Raw genomic sequence first — 27,544 nt, 5'->3', positions numbered from 1 at the left:
CATACAGTATAACATCCCATAGTGTCCCCTCCATACAGTATAACATCCCATAGTGTCCCCTCCATACAGTATAACATCCCATAGTGTCCCCTCCATACAGTATAACATCCCATAGTGTCCCCTCCATACAGTGTAACATCCCATAGTGTCCCCTCCATACAGTGTAACATCCCATAGTGTCCCCTCCATACAGTGTAACATCCCATAGTGGCCCCTCCATACAGTGTAACATCCCATAGTGTCCCCTCCATACAGTATAACATCCCATAGTGTCCCCTCCATACAGTATAACATCCCATAGTGTCCCCTCCATACAGTGTAACATCCCATAGTGTCCCCTCCATACAGTGTAACATCCCATAGTGTCCCCTCCATACAGTGTAACATCCCATAGTGTCCCCTCCATACAGTGTAACATCCCATAGTGTCCCCTCCATACAGTGTAACATCCCATAGTGGCCCCTCCATACAGTATAACATCCCATAGTGTCCCCTCCATACAGTGTAACATCCCATAGTGTCCCCTCCATACAGTATTATGTCCCATAGTGTCCCCTCCATACAGTATAACATCCCATAGTGGCCCCTCCATACAGTATTATGTCCCATAGTGTCCCCTCCATACAGTATAACATCCCATAGTGTCCCCTCCATACAGTATAACATCCCATAGTGTCCCCTCCATACAGTATAACATCCCATAGTGTCCCCTCCATACAGTATAACATCCCATAGTGCCCCCTCCATACAGTATAACATCCCATAGTGCCCCCTCCATACAGTATAACATCCCATAGTGGCCCCTCCATACAGTATAACATCCCATAGTGTCCCCTCCATACAGTATAACATCCCATAGTGTCCCCTCCATACAGTGTAACATCCCATAGTGTCCCCTCCATACAGTGTAACATCCCATAGTGTCCCCTCCATACAGTGTAACATCCCATAGTGGCCCCTCCATACAGTATAACATCCCATAGTGTCCCCTCCATACAGTATAACATCCCATAGTGTCCCCTCCATACAGTATAACATCCCATAGTGTCCCCTCCATACAGTATAACATCCCATAGTGTCCCCTCCATACAGTATAACATCCCATAGTGTCCCCTCCATACAGTATAACATCCCATAGTGTCCCCTCCATACAGTATAACATCCCATAGTGTCCCCTCCATACAGTATAACATCCCATAGTGTCCCCTCCATACAGTGTAACATCCCATAGTGTCCCCTCCATACAGTATAACATCCCATAGTGGCCCCTCCATACAGTATAACATCCCATAGTGTCCCCTCCATACAGTGTAACATCCCATAGTGTCCCCTCCATACAGTATTATGTCCCATAGTGTCCCCTCCATACAGTATAACATCCCATAGTGGCCCCTCCATACAGTATAACATCCCATAGTGCCCCCTCCATACAGTATAACATCCCATAGTGTCCCCTCCATACAGTATAACATCCCATAGTGTCCCCTCCATACAGTATAACATCCCATAGTGTCCCCTCCATACAGTGTAACATCCCATAGTGTCCCCTCCATACAGTATTATGTCCCATAGTGTCCCCTCCATACAGTATAACATCCCATAGTGTCCCCTCCATACAGTATTATGTCCCATAGTGGCCCCTCCATACAGTATTATGTCCCATAGTGCCCCCTCCATACAGTATTATGTCCCATAGTGTCCCCTCCATACAGTATAACATCCCATAGTGTCCCCTCCATACAGTATAACATCCCATAGTGTCCCCTCCATACAGTATTATGTCCCATAGTGGCCCCTACACATACTATATGTCAGGATTCTTATAACAGCTGCTTCACCTTTAAGTTTACTTTGTCAACCTGGGAAGTTTGTACAGTTTCAGAAATTCCCTGGGTTGATCCAATTAGCAGCTGAGGAGGCGGATATAAGACCCCGCCCCCCTGACACAGGTGCTGACTATATAAGACCCCGCCCCCCTGACACAGGTGCTGACTATATAAGACCCCGCCCCCCTGACACAGGTGCTGACTATATAAGACCCCGCCCCCCTGACACAGGTGCTGACTATATAAGACCCCGCCCCCCTGACACAGGTGCTGACTATATAAGACCCCGCCTCCCCGACACAGGTGCTGACTATATAAGACCCCACCCTCCTGACACAAGTGCTGACTATCCCGCCCCCCTGACACAAGTGCTGACTATACAAGACCCCGCCCCCCTGACACAGGTGCTGACTATATAAGACCCCGCCCCCCTGACACAGGTGCTGACTATATAAGACCCCGCCTTCTTGAAATAAGTTTGACTAAATAAGACCTCGCCACCGCGTTGTAGTGTTAGAGGTCAGTATTAGAGCGCTGTAGAGAGTCAGAGGTCAGTAGTAGAGCGTTGTAGAGTGTTAGAGGTCAGTATTAGCGCGCTGTAGAGTGTCAGAGGTCAGTATTAGAGCGCTGTAGAGTGTTAGAGGTCAGTATTAGAGCGCAGTAGAGTGTTAGAGGTCAGTATTAGAGCGCTGTAGAGTCAGAGGTCAGTATTAGAGCGCTGTAGAGTCAGAGGTCAGTATTAGAGCGCTGTAGAGTGTCAGAGGTCAGTATTAGAGCGCTGTAGAGTGTTAGAGGTCAGTATTAGCGCGCTGTAGAGTATTAGAGGTCAGTATTAGAGCGCTGTAGAGTGTCAGAGGTCAGTATTAGAGCGCTGTAGAGTGTTAGAGGTCAGTATTAGAGCGCAGTAGAGTGTCAGAGGTCAGTATTAGAGCGCTGTAGAGTGTCAGAGGTCAGTATTAGAGCGCTGTAGAGAGTCAGAGGTCAGTATTAGAGCGCAGTAGAGTGTTAGAGGTCAGTATTAGCGCGCTGTAGAGTATTAGAGGTCAGTATTAGAGCGCTGTAGAGTGTCAGAGGTCAGTATTAGAGCGCTGTAGAGTGTTAGAGGTCAGTATTAGAGCGCTGTAGAGTCAGAGGTCAGTATTAGAGCGCTGTAGAGTCAGAGGTCAGTATTAGAGCGCTGTAGAGTGTCAGAGGTCAGTATTAGAGCGCTGTAGAGTGTTAGAGGTCAGTATTAGAGCGCTGTAGAGTCAGAGGTCAGTATTAGAGCGCTGTAGAGAGTCAGAGGTCAGTATTAGAGCGCTGTAGAGTATTAGAGGTCAGTATTAGAGCGCTGTAGAGAGTCAGAGGTCAGTATTAGAGCGCTGTAGAGTATTAGAGGTCAGTATTAGAGCGCTGTAGAGTGTCAGAGGTCAGTATTAGAGCGCTGTAGAGTGTTAGAGGTCAGTATTAGAGCGCTGTAGAGTCAGAGGTCAGTATTAGAGCGCTGTAGAGTGTTAGAGGTCAGTATTAGAGCGCTGTAGAGTGTTAGAGGTCAGTATTAGAGCGCTGTAGAGTGTTAGAGGTCAGTATTAGAGCGCTGTAGAGAGTCAGAGGTCAGTATTAGAGCGCTGTAGAGTGTTAGAGGTCAGTATTAGAGCGCTGTAGAGTGTTAGAGGTCAGTATTAGAGCGCTGTAGAGAGTCAGAGGTCAGTATTAGAGCGCTGTAGAGAGTCAGAGGTCAGTATTAGAGCGCTGTAGAGTGTTAGAGGTCAGTATTAGAGCGCTGTAGAGTGTTAGAGGTCAGTATTAGAGCGCTGTAGAGTGTCAGAGGTCAGTATTAGAGCGCAGTAGAGTGTCAGAGGTCAGTATTAGAGCGCTGTAGTGTTAGAGGTCAGTATTAGAGCGCTGTAGAGTGTCAGAGGTCAGTATTAGAGCGCTGTAGAGTGTCAGAGGTCAGTATTAGAGCGCAGTAGAGTGTCAGAGGTCAGTATTAGAGCGCAGTAGAGTGTCAGAGGTCAGTATTAGAGTGCTGTAGAGTGTCAGAGGTCAGTATTAGAGCGCAGTAGAGTGTCAGAGGTCAGTATTAGAGCGCTGTAGAGTGTCAGAGGTCAGTATTAGAGCGCTGTAGAGTGTCAGAGGTCAGTATTAGAGCGCTGTAGAGTGTCAGAGGTCAGTATTAGAGCGCTGTAGAGAGTCAGAGGTCAGTATTAGAGCGCTGTAGAGTATTAGAGGTCAGTATTAGAGTGCTGTAGAGTATTAGAGGTCAGTATTAGAGCGCTGTAGAGTGTTAGAGGTCAGTATTAGAGCGCTGTAGAGTCAGAGGTCAGTATTAGAGCGCTGTAGAGTGTTAGAGGTCAGTATTAGAGCGCTGTAGAGTGTTAGAGGTCAGTATTAGAGCGCTGTAGAGTGTTAGAGGTCAGTATTAGAGCGCTGTAGAGAGTCAGAGGTCAGTATTAGAGCGCTGTAGAGTGTTAGAGGTCAGTATTAGAGCGCTGTAGAGTGTTAGAGGTCAGTATTAGAGCGCTGTAGAGAGTCAGAGGTCAGTATTAGAGCGCTGTAGAGAGTCAGAGGTCAGTATTAGAGCGCTGTAGAGTGTTAGAGGTCAGTATTAGAGCGCTGTAGAGTGTTAGAGGTCAGTATTAGAGCGCTGTAGAGTGTCAGAGGTCAGTATTAGAGCGCTGTAGAGTATTAGAGGTCAGTATTAGAGCGCTGTAGAGTATTAGAGGTCAGTATTAGAGCGCTGTAGAGTGTCAGAGGTCAGTATTAGAGCGCTGTAGAGTGTCAGAGGTCAGTATTAGAGCGCAGTAGAGTGTCAGAGGTCAGTATTAGAGCGCTGTAGAGTGTCAGAGGTCAGTATTAGAGCGCAGTAGAGTGTCAGAGGTCAGTATTAGAGCGCTGTAGTGTTAGAGGTCAGTATTAGAGCGCTGTAGAGTGTCAGAGGTCAGTATTAGAGCGCTGTAGAGTGTCAGAGGTCAGTATTAGAGCGCAGTAGAGTGTCAGAGGTCAGTATTAGAGCGCAGTAGAGTGTCAGAGGTCAGTATTAGAGTGCTGTAGAGTGTCAGAGGTCAGTATTAGAGCGCAGTAGAGTGTCAGAGGTCAGTATTAGAGCGCTGTAGAGTGTCAGAGGTCAGTATTAGAGCGCTGTAGAGTGTCAGAGGTCAGTATTAGAGCGCTGTAGAGTGTCAGAGGTCAGTATTAGAGCGCTGTAGAGAGTCAGAGGTCAGTATTAGAGCGCTGTAGAGTATTAGAGGTCAGTATTAGAGTGCTGTAGAGTATTAGAGGTCAGTATTAGAGCGCAGTAGAGTGTCAGCGGTCAGTATTAGAGCGCTGTAGAGTGTCAGAGGTCAGTATTAGAGCGCTGTAGAGTATTAGAGGTCAGTATTAGAGTGCTGTAGAGTGTTAGAGGTCAGTATTAGAGCGCTGTAGAGTGTCAGAGGTCAGTATTAGAGCGCTGTAGAGTATTAGAGGTCAGTATTAGAGCGCTGTAGAGTGTTAGAGGTCAGTATTAGAGCGCTGTAGAGTGTTAGAGGTCAGTATTAGAGCGCTGTAGAGAGTCAGAGGTCAGTATGAGAGCGTTGTAGAGAGTCAGAGGTCAGTATTAGAGCGCTGTAGAGTGTTAGAGGTCAGTATGAGAGCGTTGTAGAGAGTCAGAGGTCAGTATGAGAGCGCTGTAGAGTCAGAGGTCAGTATTAGAGCGCTGTAGAGTGTCAGAGGTCAGTATTAGAGCGCTGTAGAGTATTAGAGGTCAGTATTAGAGCGCTGTAGAGTGTTAGAGGTCAGTATTAGAGCGCTGTAGAGTGTCAGAGGTCAGTATTAGAGCGCTGTAGAGTGTCAGAGGTCAGTATTAGAGCGCTGTAGAGTATTAGAGGTCAGTATTAGAGCGCTGTAGAGTGTCAGAGGTCAGTATTAGAGCGCTGTAGAGTGTCAGAGGTCAGTATTAGAGCGCTGTAGAGTATTAGAGGTCAGTATTAGAGCGCTGTAGAGTGTTAGAGGTCAGTATTAGAGCGCTGTAGAGTGAGGTGACAGTCTCTTACTGATTACCTCACCATGTCTGGAGCAGCAGCTTTCCCGCCCTAACACTCAATTTTATGTGTGGTGACGTCACTACCGTCAGACCTCGCTTCTGAAATTCGGTTACGTCAGGCTAACGCTTCTCATGTACGCCACGCCCTTATGATGTCATTCATGACTGCCACGCCTTGTGGTGACGTATTTCCAGCCGATAAGATTCCGTTGCAAAAGCGTAGAAAAGACGCAGGTTACAAACAATGCCCTGACCGGCACAGCCTGCGCTTAGGTGCCCGCAACAAACATGGCGGAGGAGCCCGCGTCACGTGACTCAGGCGGCGGGTTTGAATCCTGTGAGAAACCGGAAGTGGTGAAAAGTGGAGGAAATCCGCGGGACTCAGGACGGGTGAGAGAGAGGGGAGAATGGGGAGAGTGGGGAGAGTGGGGAGAGTGGGGCCCGGGGTGATGCGGGGAGGAGGGAGAGAAGGAAGGACTCCTGTGCGGTCTATACAACCTCTATGTGTATCTATCTGTACAGTTATCTCCAGAGTCCCCGAGGGTCTGTAGTCTCCTGTGTGCGGCTCTACCTATATACTATATACCTTCTGTATTATATATCCTATACACTCATGCGCTAAAGGGGAACTCCTCTTGTGACTTTCAGGCTCCACTAAGATAATCCTATAACAGTCAGTGTAACCGCAGGAGACATAAGAAGAGGAGACTCCGCACCATTAGCTCTGTGTGCGGAGTGTCTGCGCTCGGCCTGGTGTAGATTATACAGCCTGACCGCGGGGGGGGGGGTCTCCCATAGCTCCTTCTCACACTTGGGGGGCAGCAGTCGGTCGCTGACAGGACTGCCCGGAGCTATCGCGTCTCATACATGGGGTGGGAGATGTTCTCCAGCATGGAGGTCACCACGGACAGTGTCCTTCTGTCACCCCCCACCTGTACTGGGTCCAGGGGGCCCCCCAGGACAGAGCCGGCCCTCCTGATCAGCCTGTCGGGTCTATTCCTGTCCCTGGCTGGTATACAGCGCCCCCCGCAGGCCACACCAGAGAAGATGAAGAAGGCCCTAAGAGGTGGCCCCTGGACCCCCCAGGCCCTAAGAGGTGGCCCCTGGACCCTCCGCCTCCTGAGCAGGTAGAGTCTGCTGTGGCCCTTTCTGTGCAGCACCTCCAGGTGATCGGCCCGGTCCAGCTTATTATTGGGGAGCGCACCCCGGTACTTATAGGTCTTAACTATCTCACTGCCCGTCCCCTGCATCTCCACCAGATTCGGGGCCCTCCTCCGCTTACTAAAGTCCACCACCATCTTCTTGGTCTTCCCAGCATTAATCCTGAGCTGGTTCTGCTGGCCCCAGTCCACACAGTCCCGGTATAAGTCTCTGTACTCGCTGTCGCCCCCGTCTGTGGTGAGGCCGCCTATAGCAGAGACATCAGAGGACTTCTGTAAGTAACAGCTGGAGGAGTTGTGCCTAAAGTCAGCCGTGTACAGTGTGAGCAGGGGCGAGAGCTGGAGCTTGTGGTGCCCCCGTACTACAGATCACAGTGTCAGACACACAGTCCCGGGCTCTCACATACTGAGGGCGGGGTGTCAGGTAGTCTAAGATCCAGTAGGACCGGTGATGGTCCCTCCACCAAGGTCCAGCTTCTCCCTCAGTAGTCCCGGGCTCTCACATACTGAGGGCGGGGTGTCAGGTAGTCCAGGATCCAGTAGGACCGTTGATGGTCCCTCCACCAAGGTCCAGCTTCTCCCTCAGTAGTCCCGGGCTCACATACTGAGGGCGGGGTGTCAGGTAGTCCAGGATCCAGTAGGACCGTTGATGGTCCCTCCACCAAGGTCCAGCTTCTCCCTCAGTAGTCCCGGGCTCTCACATACTGAGGGCGGGGTGTCAGGTAGTCTAGGATCCAGTAGGACCGGTGATGGTCCCTCCACCAAGGTCCAGCTTCTCCCTCAGTAGTCCCGGGCTCTCACATACTGAGGGCGGGGTGTCAGGTAGTCTAGGACCAGTAGGACAGGTGATGGTCCCTCCACCAAGGTCCAGCTTCTCCCTCAGTAGTCCCGGGCTCACATACTGAGGGCGGGGTGTCAGGTAGTCCAGGATCCAGTAGGACAGGTGGTGGTCCCTCCACCAAGGTCCAGCTTCTCCCTCAGTAGTCCCGGGCTCTCACATACTGAGGGCGGGGTGTCAGCTAGTCTAGGATCCAGTAGGACAGGTGATGGTCCCTCCACCAAGGTCCAGCTTCTCCCTCAGTAGTCCTGGCTGATGGTGGTAAAAGCTCTAGAGAAATCACAGGACATTATTCTCACAGTGTTCCCGGGTTTCTCCAGGTGAGAGAGAGCTCTATGAAGAAGGTGGATGATGGCGGCATCTACCCCAATGCCCGGCCGATAGGCAAACTGGAGGGGGTCCAGAGCGGAGCTCACTAGGGGGCGTAGGTGTGTCAGGACCAGTCTCTCTAGGACCTTCATCAGGTGAGATGTCAGTGCTATAGGTCTGAGGTCAGTTGGATGAGGTGTCTTTGGGACTAGGACCACACAAGATGTTCTCCACAGTTGTGTTACTCCTCCCAGCTTCAGGCTCATATTGTACATGTGTAATAACACCGCACCACTGGTCTCCACACATTGTAAGGACTCTTGTGCTTATCTCATCCTACTACAGCTTAGAACGTGAGACTCCCATCATGCTATAGACCATCATCTTGGCCAGACCTGGGCAATGTGCAGCCCGCGGGCCACATGCGGCCCTCTGACTGCTTCTCACCGGCCCGCAGAGCTAGTTGAAGTTTTTTCAAGGACCTGTGATAGACTATGAGCCGTTAGTGGGCGGGGCCACACGGGACTGTGTACTTGATGCAAGCTGCCGGCAACGGGGGCTGCTGGAGGAGGAAGACAGAAGAGACAGCATGTGTGAGCAAGAGGGGGGGACTAGGGGCAGATGTTGGGGGGCAGTTACACTGAATGCACATGGAAGGGGGACATTAAACTGGGGCAGCTGGAGGAGGATATTAAACCATGGGGGGTAGCTGGAGGGGGACATGTCTGCCTCTAGTTGCCACCAGTTTAATGTTCCCTCTAGTTCCTACTGGTTTATACTGGGGCACCAGGAGAGGGACCTAATACTGTGGGACATTTGGAGGGAAACGTTATAATGTGGGGGGGGGGGGGGAGGTATAATGTTAGGGTGACTGTAGGAGCATTTTTTTTGTTGTGGGGCACATGGAAAACTGAGTGGAGTCAGCGGAGAAGTGGGTGGAGCTAAATTTGCTGCTGTGCACATGGCCCTCTAGAACCGTAATATTTTCTCATGTGGCCCCATGGGAAAATTAATTGCCCACCCCTGATCTTGGCTATCTCATATATAGATGTGACTTGTAACTATTTAGCATATGATCAGTTCTGCAGATTCCTCTCATGTAACTATTTATAATAATAATAAATGTTATTTCTATAGCGCCAACATATTCCGCAGCGCTGTACAATTTGTAGGGTTCATGTACAGACAGAAAGATCCATTACAAAGAAAGTCATTTCACACAATGGGACTGAGGGCCCTGCTCACAAGAGCTTACAATCTATGAGGTAGAGGGGGTGACACAAGAGGTAGCATGGGTGGCATTGCTTATACAGATCCCAGGAAGTAAAAAATGAAGATCCAGCGTTTCCGTAAAAAAATTTTTTCTTTATTAAATGGCTCGTAGCCTCATTAAAATTGAATCACAGACATGGATGGTATAGAACAAGGCAAAGATGGAAACGGCATTAAATACGACTGACGCGTTTCGAGAATAAAGTTCTCTAACTTTATTCTCGAAACGCGTCAGTCGTATTTAATGCCGTTTCCATCTTTGCCTTGTTCTATACCATCCATGTCTGTGATTCAATTTTAATGAGGCTACGAGCCATTTAATAAAGTAAGAAATTTTTTTTTAACGGAAACGCTGGATCTTCATTTTTTACTTCCTCGGATGTGTATCGATGCTTCTGACCGGAGGAGCGGAGAAGTCCGTGCGCAAATTCCGTGGATGGAACTCCAGATAGACGGGTCAGTGATTCAATCTTATGAATTGTGAAATACACGAACAATATTTTTACTGTAAGAAAATAGTACTGAGCGGGAGGTTGTGCATTTTCCTTTTTACTCCTTCCCTATGTGCGAGCATTGCTTATACAGAGGTCAGACACTTCTGTAATAGAGGTGACTGTCATTACACAGACATAAGACTTTATGAGCCGTCACCAGTCGTGTCCTGTAACATGTGGATGGAGCTCGGACCTATAAAGTTATCCTGAGATGACATCATATCATGTGGGGTAATGCGGGGACAGAGGAGGGGGAAGGGTTTACGTTAGACATTGTGATCGGCCGGTCTGATAAGATGCGTCTTTAGTTTGCGTTTGAAGCTGTAGAAATTGGGAGTTAATCTGATTGTCCGGGGTAGAGCATTCCAGAGAAGTGGTGCAGCTCGGGAGAAGTCTTGTATACGAGCGGGGGAGGATCTGATAATAGAGGATGGAAGTGTTAGGTCATTGAGTGAGCGGAGAGCGGGGGTTGGGCGGTAGACAGAGATGAGGGAAGAAATGTAGGGAGGTGCGGCATTATGGAGAGCCTTGTGGATGAGAGTAATAACTTTATATTTTATTCTATAATGAATAGGCAGCCAATGTAGCGACCGGCACAGACCGGAGGCCTCGCTGTAGTGACCGGCACAGACCCGAGGCCTCGCTGTAGTGACCGGCACAGACCCGAGGCCTCGCTGTAGTGACCGGCACAGACCCGAGGCCTCGCTGTAGTGACCGGCACAGACCCGAGGCCTCGCTGTAGTGACCGGCACAGACCCGAGGCCTCGCTGTAGTGACCGGCACAGACCCGAGGCCTCGCTGTAGTGACCGGCACAGACCCGAGGCCTCGCTGTAGTGACCGGCACAGACCCGAGGCCTCGCTGTAGTGACCGGCACAGACCCGAGGCCTCGCTGTAGTGACCGGCACAGACCCGAGGCCTCGCTGTAGTGACCGGCACAGACCCGAGGCCTCGCTGTAGTGACCGGCACAGACCCGAGGCCTCGCTGTAGTGACCGGCACAGACCCGAGGCCTCGCTGTAGTGACCGGCACAGACCCGAGGCCTCGCTGTAGTGACCGGCACAGACCGGAGGCCTCGCTGTAGTGACCGGCACAGACCCGAGGCCTCGCTGTAGTGACCGGCACAGACCCGAGGCCTCGCTGTAGTGACCGGCACAGACCGGAGGCCTCGCTGTAGTGACCGGCACAGACCGGAGGCCTCGCTGTAGTGACCGGCACAGACCGGAGGCCTCGCTGTAGTGACCGGCACAGACCGGAGGCCTCGCTGTAGTGACCGGCACAGACCGGAGGCCTCGCTGTAGTGACCGGCACAGACCGGAGGCCTCGCTGTAGTGACCGGCACAGACCGGAGGCCTCGCTGTAGTGACCGGCACAGACCGGAGGCCTCGCTGTAGTGACCGGCACAGACCGGAGGCCTCGCTGTAGTGACCGGCACAGACCGGAGGCCTCGCTGTAGTGACCGGCACAGACCGGAGGCCTCGCTGTAGTGACCGGCACAGACCGGAGGCCTCGCTGTAGTGACCGGCACAGACCGGAGGCCTCGCTGTAGTGACCGGCACAGACCGGAGGCCTCGCTGTAGTGACCGGCACAGACCGGAGGCCTCGCTGTAGTGACCGGCACAGACCGGAGGCCTCGCTGTAGTGACCGGCACAGACCGGAGGCCTCGCTGTAGTGACCGGCACAGACCGGAGGCCTCGCTGTAGTGACCGGCACAGACCGGAGGCCTCGCTGTAGTGACCGGCACAGACCGGAGGCCTCGCTGTAGTGACCGGCACAGACCGGAGGCCTCGCTGTAGTGACCGGCACAGACCGGAGGCCTCGCTGTAGTGACCGGCACAGACCGGAGGCCTCGCTGTAGTGACCGGCACAGACCGGAGGCCTCGCTGTAGTGACCGGCACAGACCGGAGGCCTCGCTGTAGCGACCGGCAGCCTCGCCGTAGTGACCGGCACAGACCGGAGGCCTCGCTGTAGTGACCGGCACAGACCGGAGGCCTCGCTGTAGCGTCTAGCCTGATAGATGAGCCTGGCCGCTGCATTCAGAGTAGATTGTAGAGGGGAGAGTTTAGTGAGGGGAAGACGGATTAGTAAGGAGTTACAGTAGTCAAGGCAAGAATGAATCAGAGAGACAATAAGTGTCTTTAGTGTATCTCTGGTAAGGAAAGGGCGTATTCTGGAGATGTTTTTGAGGTGGAGGTGACATGAACGTGCGAGTGATTCAATATGAGGGGTGAAGGAAAGGTCTGCGTCACACATGACCCCGAGGCAGCGGGCCTACTGCCTAGGAGTTATAGTAAGGCCTGAGACTGCAATGGATATATCAGGGACAGATCTGTTAGATGGTGGAAACAGTAGTAGCTCAGTCTTAGAGAGATTTAGTGTCAGAGCGAGGACATGATATTAGAGACAGTCACTGGTGTTCTGTATGAGTGCAGGGGTGATGTCACGGGAAGATGTGTATAATTGGGTGTCATCAGCATAAAGATGGTACCTGAAGCCAAATCTGGCAATGGTTTGTCCAATGGGGGCTGTGTAGAGAGGAAAGAGCAGGGGGCCTAGGACCGAGCCCTGAGGAAGCCCAACAGCAAGGGAAAGAGGGGAGGAAACAGAGCCCGCAAATGATACACTGAAAGTGCGGTCTGAGAGATAAGAGGAGAACCAGGAGAGCGCAGTGTCCATGAGGCCGACTGAGCGGAGCAGAGTGAGGAGGAGATGATGGTCAACAGTGTCAAAAGCTGCAGAGAGGTCCAGAAGAATAAGAAGAGAGAAGTCACCATTGGATTTAGTCATTAGGAGATCATTGGAGACTTTTGTGAGAGCCGTTTCAGTAGAGTGCAGAGCGCGGAAACCAAATTGTAAGGGGTCAAGCAGAGAGATAGCGGATTAAACGAGAATAGACCAGGCGTTCCAAGAGTTTAGAGATGAAGGAGAGGTTAGAGACGGGTCGATAGTTAGCAGCACAGGATGGGTCCAGGGAGGGTTTTATCAATAGCGGAGTTATAACAGCATGCTTGAAGGAGGATGGGAAGATTCCAGAAGAGAGAGAGAGAGGTTAAATATTTTAGTAAGGTAAGTCGTGACAGAGATTGGAGAAGGTGTGAGGGGAAGGGGGTCACTACTGCAGGTTGTAGGGTGAGATGAAGAAAGTAGTTGGGAGACTTCCTCTTCTGTAACAGGTTCAAAAGATGAGAATGGACAGTCTGAAGTGCGGTTGGTGAGGAGATCAGTACTATGGTAGGTGATGGGATTAATGCCACCTGGGGCTTGGGCAGTAATTTCCTGACGGATCTTATCAATTTTATCATGGAAATAAGTGGCCAGGTCATCGGCACTAAGGTCTGTGAATGGCGTCTGCACCTTGGGTGTGAGTAAGGAGTGAAAAGTTTCAAAAAGCCTTTTAGGGTTGCTGGAGAGAGAAGAGATGAGGGCAGTGAAATAGTCTTGTTTGGAGAGGTGAAGGGCAGAACTATATGGTTTAAGCATAATTCTGAAGTGGAGGAAATCTGCAGGAGAACGTGATTTTCTCCAGAGACGTTCGGCAGACCTAGAGCACCGCTGAAGAAATCGTGTCTGTGGCGTGTGCCAGTGCCTGGATAGTGAGGAAGGCAATAGGGATGTTACAGTCACCCATGATGAGGGTAGGAATAGACCAGGATAATAAGTGGGGAAGCCAAGAAGCAAAGTGGTCCAAAAATTGGTAGGGTGAGCCAGGTGGGCGGTAGATCACAGCTACACGTAAGGAGAGTGAGCGGAAAAGTCTGATGGCATGAACTTCAAATGAGGGGAATGTGAGTGAGGGGACCGGGGGAATAACCTGTAATATACACTGTGGTGACAGAAGTAAGACTGCCCCACCACCCTGCCTGTTGTCAGGCCTAGAGGTATGTGAGAATTGTAGGCCACCATGAGACAGAGCAGCAGGGGAGGCCGTATCTGACTGCTGGATCCAGGGCTCAGTAAGGGCGAGCAGGCCGAGGGATTTACTAAGGAATAAGTCATTAATATATTCTAGTTTGTTACACACTGAGCGGGCGTTCCAGAGAGAGCAGGTAAGAGACAGGGGGAGATGAGGGGAATGAACGTGGTGAATACTGATGAGGTTTGTAGGCCTTCTATGTGTGCAGGAAGAAGTTAGTGAAGGAAGGAGGGCCGGGGTTAGGAGAGATGTCCCCAGCAGCGAGGAGGAGTAACATGGACAGAGACAGAAGGGGGTTCAGTGATTTATGGGGGCGCTTATATGTGGTATCACTGCTAAAAGAAGTAAAGGGGAGATTAAAGAGACTGAAAAGTGTGTGAGAGCTGTACATGGGAGAGGGAAGAAGAGAGGGACTGATATGGATGGTGTGTACTGGTGGTAGAGATGGAGGAGAGGACTGATATGTATAGTGTATACTGGTGGTAGAGATGGAGGAGAGGTCTGATATGTATAGTGTATACTGGTGGTAGAGATGGAGGAGAGGACTGATATGTATAGTGTATACTGGTGGTAGAGATGGAGGAGAGGACTGATATGTATAGTGTGTACTGGTGGTAGAGATGGAGGAGAGGTCTGATATGTATAGTATACTGGTGGTAGAGATGGAGGAGAGGACTGATATGTATAGTGTATACTGGTGGTAGAGATGGAGGAGAGGACTGATATGTATAGTGTATACGGGTGGTAGAGATGGAGGAGAGGACTGATATGTATAGTGTATACTGGTGGTAGAGATGGAGGAGAGGACTGATATGTATAGTGTATACTGGTGGTAGAGATGGAGGAGAGGTCTGATATGTATAGTGTATACGGGTGGTAGAGATGGAGGAGAGGTCTGATATGTATAGTGTACTGGTGGTAGAGATGGAGGAGAGGACTGATATGTATAGTGTATACGGGTGGTAGAGATGGAGGAGAGGACTGATATGTATAGTGTATACTGGTGGTAGAGATGGAGGAGAGGTCTGATATGTATAGTGTATACTGGTGGTAGAGATGGAGGAGAGGACTGATATGTATAGTGTATACTGGTGGTAGAGATGGAGGAGAGGACTGATATGTATAGTGTATACTGGTGGTAGAGATGGAGGAGAGGACTGATATGTATAGTGTATACTGGTGGTAGAGATGGAGGAGAGGACTGATATGTATAGTGTATACTGGTGGTAGAGATGGAGGAGAGGTCTGATATGTATAGTGTATACTGGTGGTAGAGATGGAGGAGAGGACTGATATGTATAGTGTATACTGGTGGTAGAGATGGAGGAGAGGACTGATATGTATAGTGTGTACTGGTGGTAGAGATGGAGGAGAGGACTGATATGTATAGTGTACTGGTGGTAGAGATGGAGGAGAGGTCTGATATGTATAGTGTATACGGGTGGTAGAGATGGAGGAGAGGTCTGATATGTATAGTGTATACTGGTGGTAGAGATGGAGGAGAGGTCTGATATGTATAGTGTATACTGGTGGTAGAGATGGAGGAGAGGTCTGATATGTATAGTGTATACTGGTGGTAGAGATGGAGGAGAGGTCTGATATGTATAGTGTATACTGGTGGTAGAGATGGAGGAGAGGTCTGATATGTATAGTGTATACTGGTGGTAGAGATGGAGGAGAGGTCTGATATGTATAGTGTATACTGGTGGTAGAGATGGAGGAGAGGTCTGATATGTATAGTGTATACTGGTGGTAGAGATGGAGGAGAGGACTGATATGTATAGTGTATACTGGTGGTAGAGATGGAGGAGAGGTCTGATATGTATAGTGTATACTGGTGGTAGAGTTGGAGGAGAGGACTGATATGTATAGTGTATACTGGTGGTAGAGATGGAGGAGAGGTCTGATATGTATAGTGTGTACTGGTGGTAGAGATGGAGGAGAGGACTGATATGTATAGTGTATACTGGTGGTAGAGATGGAGGAGAGGACTGATATGTATAGTGTGTACTGGTGGTAGAGATGGAGGAGAGGACTGATATGTATAGTGTGTACTGGTGGTAGAGATGGAGGAGAGGACTGATATGTATAGTGTATACTGGTGGTAGAGATGGAGGAGAGGACTGATATGTATAGTGTATACTGGTGGTAGAGATGGAGGAGAGGACTGATATGTATAGTGTACTGGTGGTAGAGATGGAGGAGAGGTCTGATATGTATAGTGTATACTGGTGGTAGAGATGGAGGAGAGGACTGATATGTATAGTGTATACTGGTGGTAGAGATGGAGGAGAGGTCTGATATGTATAGTGTATACTGGTGGTAGAGATGGAGGAGAGGTCTGATATGTATAGTGTATACTGGTGGTAGAGATGGAGGAGAGGTCTGATATGTATAGTGTATACTGGTGGTAGAGATGGAGGAGAGGTCTGATATGTATAGTGTATACTGGTGGTAGAGATGGAGGAGAGGTCTGATATGTATAGTGTATACTGGTGGTAGAGATGGAGGAGAGGACTGATATGTATAGTGTATACTGGTGGTAGAGATGGAGGAGAGGTCTGATATGTATAGTGTATACTGGTGGTAGAGTTGGAGGAGAGGACTGATATGTATAGTGTATACTGGTGGTAGAGTTGGAGGAGAGGACTGATATGTATAGTGTATACTGGTGGTAGAGATGGAGGAGAGGTCTGATATGTATAGTGTATACTGGTGGTAGAGATGGAGGAGAGGTCTGATATGTATAGTGTATACTGGTGGTAGAGATGGAGGAGAGGACTGATATGTATAGTGTATACTGGTGGTAGAGATGGAGGAGAGGTCTGATATGTATAGTGTACTGGTGGTAGAGATGGAGGAGAGGTCTGATATGTATAGTGTATACTGGTGGTAGAGATGGAGGAGAGGTCTGATATGTATAGTGTATACTGGTGGTAGAGATGGAGGAGAGGACTGATATGTATAGTGTATACTGGTGGTAGAGATGGAGGAGAGGACTGATATGTATAGTGTATACTGGTGGTAGAGATGGAGGAGAGGTCTGATATGTATAGTGTATACTGGTGGTAGAGATGGAGGAGAGGACTGATATGTATAGTGTATACTGGTGGTAGAGATGGAGGAGAGGTCTGATATGTATAGTGTATACTGGTGGTAGAGATGGAGGAGAGGACTGATATGTATAGTGTATACTGGTGGTAGAGATGGAGGAGAGGACTGATATGTATAGTGTATACTGGTGGTAGAGATGGAGGAGAGGTCTGATATGTATAGTGTATACTGGTGGTAGAGATGGAGGAGAGGTCTGATATGTATAGTGTATACTGGTGGTAGAGATGGAGGAGAGGACTGATATGTATAGTGTATACTGGTGGTAGAGATGGAGGAGAGGTCTGATATGTATAGTGTATACTGGTGGTAGAGTTGGAGGAGAGGACTGATATGTATAGTGTATACTGGTGGTAGAGATGGAGGAGAGGTCTGATATGTATAGTGTGTACTGGTGGTAGAGATGGAGGAGAGGACTGATATGTATAGTGTACTGGTGGTAGAGATGGAGGAGAGGACTGATATGTATAGTGTACTGTGGTAGAGATGGAGGAGAGGACTGATATGTATAGTGTATACTGGTGGTAGAGATGGAGGAGAGGACTGATATGTATAGTGTGTACTGGTGGTAGAGATGGAGGAGAGGACTGATATGTATAGTGTGTACTGGTGGTAGAGATGGAGGAGAGGACTGATATGTATAGTGTATACTGGTGGTAGAGATGGAGGAGAGGACTGATATGTATAGTGTATACTGGTGGTAGAGATGGAGGAGAGGACTGATATGTATAGTGTACTGGTGGTAGAGATGGAGGAGAGGTCTGATATGTATAGTGTATACTGGTGGTAGAGATGGAGGAGAGGACTGATATGTATAGTGTATACTGGTGGTAGAGATGGAGGAGAGGTCTGATATGTATAGTGTATACTGGTGGTAGAGATGGAGGAGAGGTCTGATATGTATAGTGTATACTGGTGGTAGAGATGGAGGAGAGGTCTGATATGTATAGTGTATACTGGTGGTAGAGATGGAGGAGAGGTCTGATATGTATAGTGTATACTGGTGGTAGAGATGGAGGAGAGGTCTGATATGTATAGTGTATACTGGTGGTAGAGATGGAGGAGAGGACTGATATGTATAGTGTATACTGGTGGTAGAGATGGAGGAGAGGTCTGATATGTATAGTGTATACTGGTGGTAGAGTTGGAGGAGAGGACTGATATGTATAGTGTATACTGGTGGTAGAGTTGGAGGAGAGGACTGATATGTATAGTGTATACTGGTGGTAGAGATGGAGGAGAGGTCTGATATGTATAGTGTATACTGGTGGTAGAGATGGAGGAGAGGTCTGATATGTATAGTGTATACTGGTGGTAGAGATGGAGGAGAGGACTGATATGTATAGTGTATACTGGTGGTAGAGATGGAGGAGAGGTCTGATATGTATAGTGTACTGGTGGTAGAGATGGAGGAGAGGTCTGATATGTATAGTGTATACTGGTGGTAGAGATGGAGGAGAGGTCTGATATGTATAGTGTATACTGGTGGTAGAGATGGAGGAGAGGACTGATATGTATAGTGTATACTGGTGGTAGAGATGGAGGAGAGGACTGATATGTATAGTGTATACTGGTGGTAGAGATGGAGGAGAGGTCTGATATGTATAGTGTATACTGGTGGTAGAGATGGAGGAGAGGACTGATATGTATAGTGTATACTGGTGGTAGAGATGGAGGAGAGGTCTGATATGTATAGTGTATACTGGTGGTAGAGATGGAGGAGAGGACTGATATGTATAGTGTATACTGGTGGTAGAGATGGAGGAGAGGACTGATATGTATAGTGTATACTGGTGGTAGAGATGGAGGAGAGGTCTGATATGTATAGTGTATACTGGTGGTAGAGATGGAGGAGAGGACTGATATGTATAGTGTATACTGGTGGTAGAGATGGAGGAGAGGACTGATATGTATAGTGTATACTGGTGGTAGAGATGGAGGAGAGGTCTGCAGGAAGACAATGGCTAAGATAGTAAGTGACAGTGTAGCTATCAGATACCATGTGGTAAAACTTGTTGTTTTAGGTTGAAATTTACCTGGTGTTCTGCCATGGTGCGCCGGTTCCATGTCCTGATGAAGTGCCATGTATAAGTGCCATGTATAAGTGCCATGTATAAGTGCCATGTATAAGTGCCATGTATAAGTGCCATGTATAAGTGCCATGTATAAGTGCCATGTATAAGTGCCATGTATAAGTGCCATGTATAAGTTACGGTTATGGTTAATCTGCACTTTGGTTAAGATGCATGCTGCAAATGAAATGCCCCCCATAAGCTGTATCTACTTATATAGGAGAGCTCAGCTACAGAACTAGCACTAATTTAAGTTAACGAATTAAACTGTGACACATGAGGAGAGCGGCAGTGCAGAGCCAAGAAACAGCCATAAGATCAGTGAGGAGCAAAAGACTGACACTAGTACAGATAATATAAAAAAACAAACTTGCTCGTCTTCAGTAGTTGATACCTCTTAATGGCTAACTGATATTGATGACAGATTACGATTCGGAACCTCTCGGCTCCTTTCTCAAGTAAATTTAAACCGTTTCTGAAGGAGCAGATTTATATACAGTACACAAAGGACACATAGGGGTAGAATTCCAGGAGGAAGGGGGGGGGGGGGACCTTTTATAGGCTTCCAAAACTGCACAAACCTGGGAACCCAGGGAGACCGATCATTTTATGTGTTGGGACTCTCACTGAACAGATCTCCGGATTGGGGGAGGGGGACTCTTAAACCTTTAGTGAAGGATACAGCCAGCTACCTTCAGGACACCACAGACCTATTATATATACTGTCCACTATAGGTCCCCTCCCAGATAGAACCATCCTGGCCACCCTGGATGTAGAATCCCTGTACTCCAACATCCCACACCAGGACGGTATAAATGCCTGCCAGTTTTTCATGGAAAAGCGAGGTAGGAACACTGAATCAGCGGTGAAACTCACAAAATTCATCCTCACCCACAATTACTTTTCTTTTGGTGACTGCATCTATCTACAGCAGACCGGCACCGCAATGGGGAGCAAAATGGCGCCACAGTACGCTAATCTCTTCATGGCCAAGCTTGGCAGTGACTTTCTATCCACCTGCACCACCAGGCCTCGGGCCTACTGCCGATTCACTGACGATATCCTAATCATTTGGACTGGGTCTGAGGAACAGCTGAAAACCTTCCATGTACAATTCCACCAGTTCCATCCCACCATCAACCTGACGCTCAATCACTCCTTCTCTGAAATAACCTTCCTGGACGCCGTCATCAAGATACAGGACAACAAAATGGAGACATCGCTGTATCGGAAGCCGATTGACCGACCAACCTACCTAAGATGGGATAGTTTTCATCCGAAACACATAAAGAACTCCATTGTCTACAGCCAGGCCATCAGATATCTGCTGAGGGGAGATTTAATAGCAGTCTACAAATATCTGAAAGGTAGTCACAGTGCCGAGGGATCTCCCCTATTCTCATTAGCACAAGGAAGTACAAGAAGCAATGGGATGAAACGAAAGGGAAAGAGATACAGATTAGACATTAGGAAAAACTTTCTGACAGTGAGGGGAGTGAGAGAGTGGAATAGGCTGCCACGGGAGGTGGTGGGCGCTCCATCAATGGAAATCTGCAAGCGGAATCTGGAGAAACATATAGCTGGGATGATTTAGGAAAACCTGCACTTGCAGGGGGTTGGACCCGATGGCCCTTCAGGTCCCTTCCAACTCTACCATAAGATAAGATACCATCGCATATGTTCAGACCCTGCAGATAGAGACGAACACCTTGGAGGCCTCAGAGACACATTCTTGAGGCAGGGTTACCATCCAAGAACAACTGATAACCAAATCACCAGAATACCAAGATCAGAGTTATTAAGATACAATACCAAACAGGAGAACACTCAGGGGGGCCCCCCCTGGTGTCACATATAACCCCCACCTGGAGACGCTGAGAGGAATCACACGCAAACTACATCCACTACTGCAAAAAGACCACCGTCTAATATCCAGATCTCCAGACCCCCCTCTCCTGTGCTACAGACACCAAACCTCAGGAATATGGTGATTGTCAGCAGCTCACTGTCACCTCCAACTAACACAGGAACATTCCCATGTGGAGAGAAGAGGAGCAAAACCTGCCCCCACATACTGACCCCTGACAGGATAGAGATCCCAAACTGTGATGGACACTACAAGACCCCAGGTACGGTCACCTGTAACACCCCGCATGTAGTGTATGTAATAACGTGCAGCAAGTGTCCCACTGATAATCTGTATGATGGAGAGACCGGACAGCAGCTTAGAGTGCGGATGAACTCACATCGCCATACAATTAGAGAACGAAGACTGGACCTTCCCGTATCAAAACATTTCTGCAATGAGGATCAGAATATCACCCATCACATGAAAGTTTTGGTTTTAAGAGGGAATTTTAAATCAAAGAGATTCATTCAGGAGTGTAAACTTATGACCCTGCTTCAAACACTGGAGAGGGGGTTAAATTTGTCACATGGTTTTATGTCACTTTACAGAAACCTGTGGACTGATAAGGACCTGTGTTTACATTGTTTGTACCAATTACTAACAACCCTCTACCCCCCCCCCCCTCCTCCTGGAATTCTACCCCTATGTGTCCTTTGTGTACTGTATATAAATCTGCTCCTTCAGAAACGGTTTAAATTTACTTGAGAAAGGAGCCGAGACGTTCCGAAACGTTGTAATCTGTCATCAATATGAGTTAGCCATTAAAAAGGGATCAACTACTGAAGACGAGCAAGTGTTTTTTTTTTTTTTTTTTTTATTTCCGACCCACTGGCTAACACGGTACGAGAACAAACATTTTCCTTATACTAGTACAGATAAGAACACATGGAAGTGCAAAGAATATAGTTCAGTGATGAGCAGAGGTGGATGAAATAGAGGATGATATACCTGTGTGATGAGAAGAATGAAGGTCCTAATCATGCCATGTATAAGTGCACTTTGGTTAATGTGCAATTTGGTTAAGAGTAGAGATAAGCGAACACTGTTGGGATCAGCCGATCCGAACAGCACGCTCCCATAGAAATGAATGGAAGCACCTGGCATGCAGACTTTGCCGGCGGCCGGCCGCTTAACCCCCCGCGTGCCGGCCTCTTCCATTCATTTCTATGGGAGCGGCTGTTCCGAACAGTGTTCGCTCATCTCTAGTTAAGATGTATGCTGCAAATGAAATGTCCCCTGCATTTGAAATAAATTGCCGCCTCAGTCAGTTGCCGCCTCCCTTGAAGATCCCTAGGTGGACTCCCTTCTAAGGTGGTCTTTGTAATGACTGGCTCATTCCTGCAGCCTTCCCTTGCTGCTCCTTGGGCCATTCCACTGGAGTCTCTCTTTTCTGGAGGGGCTTCTGCATCCAGCTGATGTTTCCAAGTATCTATGCGATGCCTCCATGGAAGTAGCTCACCGTCTTTCAGTAGCCAAACTCGGTAGCTATAATTCCGCCATTCTTTTTGGTTCTTGTCATGAAGTTCTGATTTGCCTGTAATGGAGAGGTCGTGGCCCTTTCCTTTATTTATTTTGGCAGGGCCTTGAGACTCTCATCTTGTAGCTTTCGGGAGAGAGAGCGCTCTTCTACCTTAGCGGAGTTCTGAGCCAGCCACACTCTTCTCCATAGACTTTACTCCAGGAAGTCCTCCTTCTGGGCCAGACTTTTCTGGCAGTCTGTCTCTGGTCCTCAAGACCTTCCTCTTCTGGTTCTAGGACTCTCATGCTACTACTTCATGAATGTCTGCCCCCTCTTGGGGCCCCTTCCCTTCCAGGTTATCTGGCTTGCCCATGTTGACGTTTCCTAGGACCTAGAAGTGGTGTCAAGTAATCTACTTCCCTGATTTGTAGAGCAGAGACTGCCTGCAGGAAAGCTCTCGACGTCAGACCCTAACCCTTTCTCTGTTCCCTAGAAGGACAGCCACTTTTGCTGCATTCTGGTCCTACTAGGGCTCAGCTGGTTTGTCCATGTTCGTAGTCTTCCCTTGCAATCCCTATGGCCGGTGGTGACATCTCTGGAGTCCAGCGCTCATGATCCTGTCCTACCTGACATGAGGCCTACCTCCACATCTTCTCGTGCTATTTCCTCAGGTTTTTTTCTTTGCTTTGTGGTGAGTTTGTGTCCTTTCTAGTTTGGCACGCTCCCCTTGGAGCTGGCCTCTTCCTCCTCGGTTTTTCCTGAGGTGATGGTTCCCACTTCAGGGGAGTTGCCTTGTTTTAATACTTGGTCCTTCTCCTGGTCTAGGCCTACTCCTAGATGGTCAATCTGACTAGCTTACGTGTTCCCTGGAGTCTCCAGTATGGCTGGCTCTTCAGTAAGCATCAGTCTGGTCTTGTACCTGCTGGCACATGGACTTCTTGTATGTGCTTGTCTATTCTCTCCGGGGAAGGGGGGGGGGGGGGGGGGGGGTTCTTCTCCCGGAGTCCTAGATCCTTTCTTAGAAGTCTGGTGTGTCCCTCCTCTTTACACTTTTTTTTTTTATTTTTATTTTTTTATAATTTTCCTGCACACAGGTCCTGGGCTTATTGCCCAATGTCACTTGTGTCCTACCCCTACGGAACTTCCTGTACCTTGGGTCCAGTCTCCACTCTGGAGACCACTGCCTGATTCTTCTACCCTTGGGCTCATCGGGAATTTCGATGGCCCTTATTTCCAGGGGAATCTCGCAGGGAAAGTCTTTTCTTCCCTTTCTTTGGTGGTGATCTCCACCGTCTCCAGTCTTCCGGTTGGGAGCAGTCTTTGAAGCCTTCCACCCAGGGCCTGTGCTCCTCTGAGAGGCTCACCTTCAGATCAACTTGCTGAAACTAAGGCCCCCTTTTTATTTGACTGTCTGTCCGGTCAATGTCCATATGTACGACTTCATTGTGGTTCCCTGAAGGTTCCAAGGGCCGAGTGGTCAGGCAGGATGCCCCTTGCTCGCTTTTTTTTTTTTTTTTTTTTATGGAACACTTCGTTCCAGCTCTTCTGTGGTCCATTCTATGCATTAATTATTGGGTGGCAGTCTATCTGTTACGAAACTCTCAACCCTGGCAAGTGGTTACTTCTTCAATCTGCTCTTCCTCTTCTCCCCCAGGTTATACTGCTGTCTAGTGGTCCGTGTGTTCTGTCCCTCCTCACTTCTTCTGCTGGGGAGTGTTATGCTAAGTTAACGGGCAGTGAGAAGCGTTATACTATGTGGGGGCGGGCAGTGAGAAGCGTTGTACTATGTGGGGGCGGGCAGTGAGAAGCGTTATACTATGTGGGGGCGGGCAGTGAGAAGCGTTATACTATGTGGGGGGCGGGCAGTGAGAAGCGTTATACTATGTGGGGGCGGGCAGTGAGAAGCGTTGTACTATGTGGGGGCGGGCAGTGAGAAGCGTTATACTATGTGGGGGCGGGCAGTGAGAAGCGTTATACTATGTGGGGGCGGGCAGTGAGAAGCGTTATACTATGTGGGGGCGGGCAGTGAGAAGCGTTATACTATGTGGGGGCGGGCATGGAGAAGCGTTATACTATGTGGGGGCGGGCAGTGAGAAGCGTTATACTATGTGGGGGCGGGCATGGAGAAGCGTTATACTATGTGGGGGCGGGCAGTGAGAAGCGTTATACTATGTGGGGGCGGGCAGTGAGAAGCGTTATACTATGTGGGGGCGGGCGTGGAGAAGCGTTATACTATGTGGGGGCGGGCAGTGAGAAGCGTTATACTATGTGGGGGCGGGCAGTGAGAAGCGTTATACTATGTGGGGGCGGGCAGTGAGAAGCGTTGTACTATGTGGGGGCGGGCAGTGAGAAGCGTTATACTATGTGGGGGCGGGCAGTGAGAAGCATTATACTATGTGGGGGCGGGCAGTGAGAAGCGTTATACTATGTGGGGGCGGGGTCTGTGGGTGTGTCTTGCTGCTAATGTTTTTTTTTTTTTTCTTTGATGTCCTCATTCTCAGATATGGCTGGACGATATGGGCGTGTGCCGGGTGGGGTCATGCGGACTTATGCGCGCCTGCGTCCTCTGAGGAGGGTGGAACATCAGAAGTGGTTTTCTCCAGCAGATCAGAAGCATCTCTTCTCCAGCTCATCCTCTCACTTGGATTCTTCTCGTGAAGCCTCATCTCCTGAGGACCCTGACTTTACACCTTCTATCAGGTGGGTCATCGGGTGGCGCTGGTCTACTGTTGGGCTGGGACAGGGTCACTTGATTGGTGAGTTGTAGTTGGGCAACGAGACCCCACTGGGTTATACTATTGTACGTGTGTAATGGGGCCCTGGGTTATTCTATTGTACGGGTGTAATGGGGCACTGGGTTATACTATTGTACGGGTGTAATGGGGCACTGGGTTATACTATTGTACGGGTGTAATGGGGCACTGGGTTATACTATTGTACGGGTGTAATGGGGCCCTGGGTTATTCTATTGTAGGGGTGTAATGGGGCCCTGGGTTATACTATTGTACGGGTGTAATGGGGCACTGGGTTATACTATTGTACGGGTGTAATGGGGCACTGGGTTATACTATTGTACGGGTGTAATGGGGCCCTGGGTTATACTATTGTACGGGTGTAATGGGGCACTGGGTTATACTATTGTACGTGTGTAATGGGGCACTGGGTTATACTATTGTACGGGTGTAATGGGGCACTGGGTTATAGTATTGTACGGGTGTAATGGGGCACTGGGTTATACTATTGTACGGGTGTAATGGTGCACTGGGTTGTACTATTGTACGGGTGTAATGGGGCCCTGGGTTATACTATTGTACGGGTGTAATGGGGCACTGGGTTGTACTATTGTACGGGTGTAATGGGGCACTGGGTTATACTATTGTACGGGTGTAATGGGGCACTGGGTTATACTATTGTACGGGTGTAATGGGGCACTGGGTTATACTATTGTACGGGTGTAATGGGGCCCTGGGTTATACTATTGTACGGGTGTAATGGGGCACTGGGATATACTATTGTACGGGTGTAAATGGGGCCCTGGGTTGTACTATTGTACGGGTGTAATGGGGCACTGGGTTATACTATTGTACGGGAGTAATGGGGCACTGGGTTATACTATTGTACGGGTGTAATGGGGCACTGGGTTGTACTATTGTACGGGTGTAATGGGGCCCTGGGTTATACTATTGTACGGGTGTAATGGGGCACTGGGTTGTACTATTGTACGGGTGTAATGGGGCCCTGGGTTATACTATTGTACGGGTGTAATGGGGCACTGGGATATACTATTGTACGGGTGTAAATGGGGCCCTGGGTTGTACTATTGTACGGGTGTAATGGGGCCCTGGGTTATACTATTGTACGGGTGTAATGGGGCACTGGGATATACTATTGTACGGGTGTAAATGGGGCCCTGGGTTGTACTATTGTACGGGTGTAATGGGGCCCTGGGTTATACTATTGTACGGGTGTAAATGGGGCCCTGGGTTGTACTATTGTACGGGTGTAATGGGGCCCTGGGTTATACTATTGTACGGGTGTAATGGGGCCCTGGGTTATACTATTGTACGGGTGTGAGACCTGGAGCCGTCTGCTGAAGAAAAGGGGCCCAAAATTTTACCTGAGAGGTGTAAGAATCCTGTGGATGGGATTATGATGACGTTGAGTTTAGGGATTGTTTCCAAAGGGTCGACAGCCAAATATTAAGCTGGGGGGGTCTAGATCAGGGGTCGGCAACCCCTGGCACGAGGCATATTTTGCTGGCACGGCAGGCAGCCCGCAACTTTCATACACTAAATTGAGAGAGAGCGTCCCTTCAGTGCTCTGCTAGAGACACGCCCCCTTCTCTCACTGCCCACCAATCAGAGGTGAGCCTCTCACTGCACAGGATAAGGGCTCCCTGGCCCCTGCGGCTACATGTGAGGAGGAGCTCCTGCCGTCTGCAGCCCTGAGGAGGAGAGGAAGCTCCGGGAAGCAAAGTGAAAGTAAAGACAACGCCAGGTACCTGCCAGGGTTACTAACTATTCTTATTAATGTCAGGCATTAGGGTTATTACTTTAGTTTTAGTAACTCCATGTGCCTCACATTAATAACAGGTAACCCCATCATGCCCCTCACATTAACCCCTGTGTGGCTCACATAAGGGTTACTGATGTGTGAGACATATGGGGGGGGACTAATGAAGGACCTATATAATGATGTTCACTTATTACCTCCATTTGTCTCACATATCAGTATCCCTTATGCAAAGTACACAGGGGGTTAATGTGAGGGACATGATGGGGTTAACTGCTATTAATATGAGGCACATGGAGTTGTAACCTGCAATGCACATGACCAGACTCTGTATCTACAACTGTGGAGAAGAGTACAGACCTATATATTTCTAAGGACCCATATATACAGCCATTCTTTTTGTGGCTGTGTATCTGGGCCAAAATGAAGAGCTAAAAACTATGGAGCAGGTCCTATATGTGTCCTATACATCCCCTATATGTGTCCTATACATCCCCTGTATGTGTCCTATACATCCCCTGTGTGTGTCCTATACATCCCCTATGTGTGCCCTATACATCCCCTATGTGTGCCCTATACATCCCCTATGTGTGCCCTATACATCCCCTATGTGTGCCCTATACATCCCCTATGTGTGCCCTATACATCCCCTATGTGTGCCCTA

This window comes from Leptodactylus fuscus, unplaced genomic scaffold (assembly GCF_031893055.1).
Source record: "Leptodactylus fuscus isolate aLepFus1 unplaced genomic scaffold, aLepFus1.hap2 HAP2_SCAFFOLD_684, whole genome shotgun sequence".
NCBI lineage: Eukaryota > Metazoa > Chordata > Amphibia > Anura > Leptodactylidae > Leptodactylus > Leptodactylus fuscus.
Note: the sequence above shows the minus strand (reverse complement) of the source record.